Genomic DNA, 8900 nt, shown 5'->3' on the forward strand with positions numbered 1-8900 from the left:
CCCAGGAAACAGAGGTGTGTCACAATGGACAACTTAAGTATCAAGTCTTTCCTAGCTAGAGTGTACTCAAACTACCCTCAAGTATTTCTCAAGAGAAATTCTTAATTAAAACAAGAACAAAGATTTTTGCTAAAATAAGAATAACTAAAGACTACAAAATAACTCAAACTAATACGCTTGGCAATACTGAAGTTGCCTTGAAAAGTAGTATTAAGTTGATGGCTTCAACGATAGCGTATCATATATCATGAGCAAGTAAGTTGGAGAATTGTTGAAAGTGATGATTGAGCATCTTAAAATTATTTCATTGAATCCTAAATCTATTTGGGAGAAAGAGAAAATAGAAAAAACATTGTTGGAATGTGGTGGTGTTGGTAAGTTCCTAGAGGAAGAAATAGAAATCCATAATAGTGACAAAGGTTAGTGGAGAATAGAGAGATAGAATAGTAAGTGACAAAAGAGCAAAAAAATAGTAAGTGTGGGCTTAAATTTTGTTTCCTGTTGCTTTCCCTCATGGAAGAGAAGATTGCACTAAAAACTTAACAACAAATTGTAGCACATCAACAAATTGTAACAAAGTCACTAATCCTACCTCAAATTGTGACAAAGAGGAACATGTGTTTAACACTAATTAGAACTAGAAGCTACAATTTTTCCAAACTCAGCACAATAAAAACATTGGGCCATTGTCCAAGAGAATAGAGTATTGTAATATGCCAATTCCTCACACATGTAAGACAAGTTTAGCTTCCAAAAGTATCACCAATGGTTAGCATCAAACAATATCTAAATGGATAATTTATTTCAACAATTAACGAAACAATCAATATAATCAAAACTTCCATTCAACTGCGAAAAGGGCAAGCTGCATGCATTTACCTTCTTATTAAACAACTTATCCTACCACACTTAAAGAAAGAGACCATCATTTACCACCTAGGTTAGACTACCAATTTTCCAAATATAATTTTTACATATACTATACCATACGATGTGAAGCAAAAAAAACTATTCTCAGTTCAACCAGGCAAGTTAAGAAATGCCTTCCCATGTAAACTTACAATTGACAACAAGGTAAAATCAAGTTAAATGTCATGTCAATTGCAAACACATCCAGTCCTTTTTTTTCTTTTAAATTGTATTGTTCATTTAGTAAAATCAAAGTGACTCTGACCATAGAACGATGAAGTTAAAATTCTAAATAGATTTACAAACAAAGAAAACAAGACACCAAACACCTTCCTACTACATCCTACACACTCTAATTATGATTGGCACACACCTATAATTCTCATTGACCCCCCAATCCTTTATCTCACCTCACACTTCCAATCAAACATTTAACCTTACCTTCTCTCAACCTTTCTCTGCAACTACCCTTCTCCCCTCTGTTACATTGACATTCCCTCTTCCTAACACTCTTACACACACACACACACACTAATCCAAGTTGTTGTTCCATATTTACACTAAGAATTAGTCTCACTCATGCAAAACAGAGTCACGAAACCCAAATATTCACGCAACCCATGTGCTAAAACAAAATAGTTATAACTATAACACAATTGCAAAATTTAAAAACTCACCAGAGGGGTGTCGTTCTCCCTCAGGGTTTTCCCTAACACAGACGCGAGTGACAATGGGTTCCTAAACCCAGTGCACGAACACAGATTCTAAACCAATGACGCGATCAACACCTGATAAAAACGTGTTTTCATGAAAATAAGGCAAAGGAGAAACGAAGCCGAGAAGAGAAGGAGGGAGAGGGAATGTGATACCTGAAAACAAAAGCCCTGAAACGAAGGAGCACAGGCCACATGCACTGTTGAAAATGGGAGTGCACTGAAGGAGTGAGCAAAGACGTACACGTCAAATTGAAGGAGAACTGCCGAAGGAGCCTAACACACTGATGAAACGGAGGAGAAGGAGCCCTAACGCACTGATGAACAGAGGAGAAGGAGCCCTACGTTGATGAAACGCAGGAGAAGAGCCCTAACCATTGATGAAACGGAGGAGCAGTGTGAATGAAACGAAGGAGCAGCGCGAATGAAGCCGAGGAGCAGCGCTAAGCAGTGATGAAGTGAACGTCAAATTGCAAAAGTACTCCTAGTAGCGTGTAGAGGAAATTTTTTTAATCGTTATAGATAGCGCGTACTCTAAAAAGTGTTATGTATTGGGTCATAATACATTGTTCTTAATTAAAAACGTGTTATCTATTTAATTGTCATAGATAGCGCTTTTTTTAAAAAAGTGCTATCAATGGATATATTTCAAATTATTAATTAAAAAATAATATTAAATAATTATATATAGCCTTTTGTTTTTAAATAAACGTTATCTATTGTCATAGTTATAGATAGCGCTTGTTTAAATAAGTTTTATTTATTGTTCTGCACATTAATAGATAGCGCTTATTAGAAAAAGCGCTATTTGTTGAGCACTATCTATATAGCCAATTTTGTAGTAGTCCTACTTTCCCACCTTCATATGTCCCTACTCTTGCACCTAAGGAGACTCATAAAGATTCTAATCTTGATACTTCCAAGACAAAACTTCCTGAGCAAGAGGAGTGGGCATGTTCAAGCAAAAAATTTGAAGCAGGTGGACCCTCTTCGTCTTCCACCACTAGTTCTGATTTATAATAGCCTCATATCCATCTTAAGTTCCCTACTAAAGTGAGTCAATGCATCCATGAAAAGTTAAGATAAGAAAACATAAGGGGTTATAACTGCAAGTATATGCAAACCTTACCCAAATGAGTTTACATTTTGTGAGAAACACCAAAAAATAATGAAATGATAACACAAAAATTTCCAAATCAAAATTCAAAAAACGATAACTATTTTTACCATAAATAGAAAGTTTGGAAAAATGGGGAAATAAAACTTGAAAAATGAAAAATAAATAGAAAATGACCTGTTTTAAATATTTGTTTGTCACCAACTGGCGTAGCCAATTGGGGTTGATACATCTTTTTTTCCTACCCCAAATGCATGTATGATACGTCCAATTATGATAAAAGGATAAAAAGTTATGGCCCTTTGAAGTTTTAACAAATCCTATTTTAAAAAATAAATTTAACTTAGAATTGGGACTACCACAAGTGCTTCTGAGATTTGTCTATATAAATATGGACCAAAAGATCTACAAACAAAAATATTCATAGAAAAATAACACCTCTAGCTACCAAAACAAAAATCACCAATTAAAAAGGAAAATCAGCTACTATTCACGGTATTATTGATAACAGTTGAAAAACTGTTATTTTCATGCTTAAAATTGATATTAAAATCAACCTTTAGACTTAGAAACTAGCTTGAAATCATGCCTTTTATCTTTATTTTCAGAAATAAGAGAGCTGGACAGGTTTATGCTTGATTTGAGTGTTTTTGTGCAGGTTTTAAGGTGAATTTAGTGAAAAGAGTGAAGAAGGAGAGAAGTGACATTAGAAAAGACAAGAAAGAGTGCAAAAAGAGAAGACGAAGGCACCGCTCAGCGGTAATTTACCGCTGAGCGGCACTCAAGGAGTCACGTTGGAACCGCTGAGGGGCAAAATGGCCGCTGAGGGGAAGAAAGAAGACGCGCAACCACCGCTGAGCGGTAAATACCGCTGAGCGGCACTTTTTGGGCTTGGGCTTTTGTAATCTTTTGTAACTCTAGAATAGTATATAAGGACTTGCACGTCCTAGGGTTAGGTATCTTTGGCAGAAACGAGGCAAACACTCTCTCTTCCACCCCTTTGAAGGAGGATCTTGGATGCTCAGGCTACCTCTTCACCTTTATTGGGTTTATTCTTTCATTCTTTCATTATTGTTCATCTAGGTTCACCATGAATATGGTGAACTAAACCTTGTATGTTTGTTGGGGAATCAATGTAATCTCTTGAAGCTCTCATATATGGAATTTATGCTTGCATCTTAATCTAAGACTTATGCTTTCTTTCATCATTAGTTAGGGTTTTTCCTCTTTGCTCAATGCGTGCATTGTTTAACTCATTCTATTGCATGATTATTGGTTTTGTCGATACGGACACGTACGGGGAAGTCTAGATCCGGGGAATTTCTCCCAATATTATACTGACAATATTATATTGGTTGTCGTTAAGCTCCTGCGCTCATGAACTAATCATTAGGAATGCTAGGAATTGTATGAACTATTTGATTAGGGAGAAGCCATCTAGAATGGTACTTTAGAGAGTGGCATTAACAATGATGATTTGAATGTTGAAATCCTAAAATGTATGAGAGTGGATGAGATGAAATTGACCCCCAACAACATATTCATTCATATAATCCATTGAAAGTGTTTATCTTTAGTCTTTGCCATTGATCAATTCATGCATACATGTTTAGTTTTCGTCTTGCATAATATAATCCAATTATTTCGTTTGTAAGTCTTAGCTAATCAACAAACCACACAACTAAACTAGGCCGTGAGTCCTTTGGGAAGAACGATACTTGGTCTTACCAAGTTTATTACTTGAACGATTCGGTCATACTTGCCGATTGTGAAACAAGTTTGTGACATCATATTTTGGTGCTTACAAATTTGTCCATCAAGTTTTTGGCGCCGTTGCCGGGGACTCGTGGTTTAACTGGTTAATTTGTGTGATTATTGATTATCTTTGACTTTTTGAAATTCTGTTTTTATTTTTCTGTTTTTATTTTATCTTATTTGATTAGATTAGATTTTATTTTTTTTGTTTTTATTTTATTTTATCTTTTTAGGTTAGGTTAGATTTTATTTTATTTTATTTTATCTTTTTAGGTTAGGTTAGATTTTATTTTATTTTATTTTATTTTTTTAGGTTAGGTTAGATTTTATTTTATTTTATTTTATCTTTTAGGTTAGGTTAGATTTTATTTTATTTTATTTTATCTTTTTAGGTTAGGTTAGATTGTATTTTATTTTATTCTATCTTTTAGATTAGATTAGATTTTATTTTTTTTAGATTAGGTTTTATTTTATTCTATCTTATTTGTTTCTATCTTCTAAATCTTTTTATCTTCTGAATTTATATCTTCTTCTATATCTTTTTGTGCTAACAAATCTTTTCTAGGGTTTTGTTTTCTTGTGTATGCAGGAAGCAATTCGAACTAGGAGTAAGAAAACAACAGAACCACTTTTTGAAGGGCTAGACGAGAGTAGAAGGAGGAGAAGAATCAGAACGTCCAGAGAACTTTTCCCTTCTCCAGAAACTCTCCTCCAATCATCACCACAAGGTTCTGTTCACAGCACAAGAAGTATGGAGAATAACAATGCTAGAAGAACTCTTGCAGATTACACTAATATTGCTGGACCTCAACACTTTAACAGCATAGCAAGACCTAGAGTCAATGCAGCCAACATGGAGGTCAAGCCAGCATTAATTCAACTGGTGAAGAGTAATCAATTTAATGGGTTATCTCACGAAAGCCCATATGAGCACCTTACAACTTTCAATGAGATCTGCAATACGGTCAAGATTAATGGGGTGCCAGACGAAGCTATCAAACTTAGCTTGTTTCCCTTCTCATTGGGGGGCAATGCTAAGCTTTGGTTAAACTCTTTTCCAGAAGAAAGTTTCACAGAGTGGGAAGCAGTGGTCACAAAATTTCTGAACAAGTACTTTCCACAATCTAAGGTGACCAAAGGCAAGCAAGAGATTTCGTCATTCAAGCAGGGCATGGAGGAGTCACTGGGACATGCATGGGACAGGTATAAGAGTTTGTTACGCAAAACTCCCACGCATGGTTTTGAAGATCAAGAAGTAGTCCTAACTTTCCTTGGAGGGCTTGGTTCACAAACCAAGATGATGCTGGAGGCAATATCAAATGGAAGACTCCAGAGGAAGCAACTGACATTATTGAAAATATGGCTACAAGTGACAATGAGCTACACAGTGAGAGAGGAGCTCCTATGCAACAAAAAGGAGTTCTTCATTTACAAACACATGATGCCTTGCTAGCTCAGAACAAAATTCTAACTCAACAGCTGGAGACTCTGACTAAAACTTTGGCTCAATTACCTAAAGAGTTGAAATCTGCTGCACAGGTATAAACCCAGTTGTGCGAATTATGTGGAGGTGACCATGTCAATGGTCAATGTGCTTTGCCAGTGGAAGCCGTGGAGGATGTTAATTTCATGGCTAATCAATTTCCATACCGTCAAGGGAATTACAATCAAGGGTGGAAACCACATCCAAGCATTGGCCAAGGACAAACTGGGCAAACTAATCAATATAACAAGCAGCAGCAGCAACCAACCTTGTGGCAACAGTTATCTGCGCTTAATGAAAGGCAAACAAGGTTGGAAGAAACTCTTAATCAATTCATACAGAAAACAGAATCTTCTCAAAAGAGCACTGAAGCTGCGATAAAGAATTGGGAGATTCAAATGGGTCAAATTATCAAGCGATTGGAAGAAAGACCAGATAGAAATTTTGGGGCTAATACTGAAGTTAACCCCAGAGAAGAGTGCAAGGTGGTTGAGAGTGTTGATGATGAGAAAGTTGAGTTAGATACAGAAGAAAGAAGAGAAATAGAGAGCAAAAGCACTTTTCCTTTTCCAATCCATCAAGGGCAACAACTAGACTTCACAGAATTATTCAAAATGGTGGATAATGATGCACCTTGGGAACAGATTCTACAACAGATTACGGTTTACACTAAATCTAATGAAGAAATCTCTACAAAGAAAAGACGCAGAGATGATGAGGCAAAGGAGTGTATAACTGTTAAGCAAGAGTCATTCCCTCCTAAAGCACCAGATCCAGGTAGTTTTTTTATCCCTTGCACTATAGGGAAGAAAAAGGTGAAGAAAGCTCTCCTTGATTTAGGTTCAAGTGTTAACTTGATACCTTACTCTTTACTGGAGCAAATTGGCAATGTTAAAGTGAAACCTGTAAAGGTTAATCTAGTAATGGCTGATGGATCTTCAAAGGAGCCATGTGGGATTGCTGAGGATATTATAGTTTGTGTTGGCAAACTTCAGTTTTTAGCAGACTTTGTGGTGATGAAAATGGAGACAGAGAAGATACCTATCATACTTGGAAGACCGTTTATGAAAACGGCCAGGGCCATCATTGATGTACATGAAGGTATAGTGGTGCTCCAAGACAGAGAGGAGAGAGTGGTGGTGGATGTCTTCAAGGATGAAACGCAAGCAAAGGAGGAAGAGGCTAGTTATAAAGCTGCATTTCGAGATGCACCCATGACTAGAAGTCAAGATGAAAATCTTGAGGTTTCAGGTAACCACTGTTTGTTGTTTCAGGTACCCAAGGATGAAGAAGAAACTGGAAAAGGAGAAGAGATTCCTAGGGACTGGAAGAAAAGAAAACCCCAACTTGGCACACCTGTGAGACTCAAGAACAAGTTGTGGGTTGTGAAGGGCTTCAAAGAAAAGGAGATGATAGAGATAGAGTCTCCATATTCTAGAAGAACCAAAACAGTCCAAAGGAAGCAGTTGAGAAGTTGGTGGAAAGACTACATCAACTATACAGAAGATGGAACGTGAACTTTATTGGGTCAAGCTAATGACGTTAAAAGAGCGCTTGCTGGGAGGCAACCCAGTGATTGACAAACTTTTAAATTTTGATCTGGTTTAATTTGTGAATATTATTTTGTAAATATTTTGTTGAATTTAGCATCTACTGAAGGATGCTAGGTGGTTAAGTATCTACTGAAGGATACTAGGTTTGTAACACCTACTGATGGGTGTTGGTAAGAAATTTTGCACCTACTGATGGGTGCTAGTAAGTTTGAAACACCTACTGATGGGTGTTGGTGGATTTTGGGTCAGGCTCGTGACGTTAAACAAGCGCTACCTAGGAGGCAACCCAGTTGATTGATTGTTTTTGTTTGTTTATTTTTAGTTAGGATTTGCATAAGCATTTTCAACATTGAATTGCAGGGAACCTATGAGGGACATGTAGGGAAGGCACGTAGGTCAAGAAAAGAAGGAGGGGAGCACTTCACGAAAGTGCCGCTGAGCGGCAATTACCGCTGAGCGGTACTATCGCAGAGGGGCTTAAGTTCCCCTTAGCGGGACCCGAGCCCATTAGGGTATTTTTATACCCCAAGCTGCGTTTTAGGGTTTATTTTCTGGCTTCTCTTTGGACAAACACTTCCACACACATTCTCTTAGGTTTTCCACATCTTTACACTCTTCCATCTTTAGAAAATCTCTCTTTCACTCACTTTTTCACTAGTGTGCCATCAAAGTTTGGGGTTGGAAGAGAGCATTCTAGTTTGGAAGCAGTCTCATATCATCTAGCATCTCCACCCAAGTAAGTAAAATGCATTTGGTTCATTCTAGGTTCTTGAATTTGAATGTGATTATCAAAGCATGAATATTTAGGGGTTTTGATTTCTATGCATGATTTGATGATATATTTGATGTTTGAACTGATTAAACTGCATGATTATGAACTGGAAATATGAAAATTGCATTTGGGTGGAGTTAGGAAAGCTTCAAAACAAGATTTTCAAAAATCTGCAGAGTCACCGCTGAGCGGCATTTACCGCTGAGCGGCACTCTGCCAGATTTGATCTTTCTGGTTTGTTGCGTGGTGCTGGTGGCGCTGAGGGGAAATTCTGGCCCTCATCGGTGGTTGTAGCTTCAAAAGGAGTTATGTTCTGTGTTTTACTAATGATTAACATCATGTTCTGTGGTTTTGGTTTGTGTTTTGAATGCAGGAATGGCATCCTCTTCAGGAAAGAGATTGAAAACCATGGCAACCAAGAGGAAAGAAAAGGAACCAGAGCAACCCCACTCTAGCAGGTTCCTCTCTAGGAAACATGAGAAGCACTTTAGGGTGGTTCAGGACAGGAGACTTCTAATGGAGAGAAAGGTTGGAATGATACCTAACTTTGCTCCTCAATTTGGAGAGCAAGTGTCAGGGAATGATTGGGGAAAGCTAG

Source organism: Vigna angularis, chromosome 6 (genome assembly GCF_016808095.1).
Source record: "Vigna angularis cultivar LongXiaoDou No.4 chromosome 6, ASM1680809v1, whole genome shotgun sequence".
Taxonomy (NCBI): Eukaryota; Viridiplantae; Streptophyta; class Magnoliopsida; order Fabales; family Fabaceae; genus Vigna; species Vigna angularis.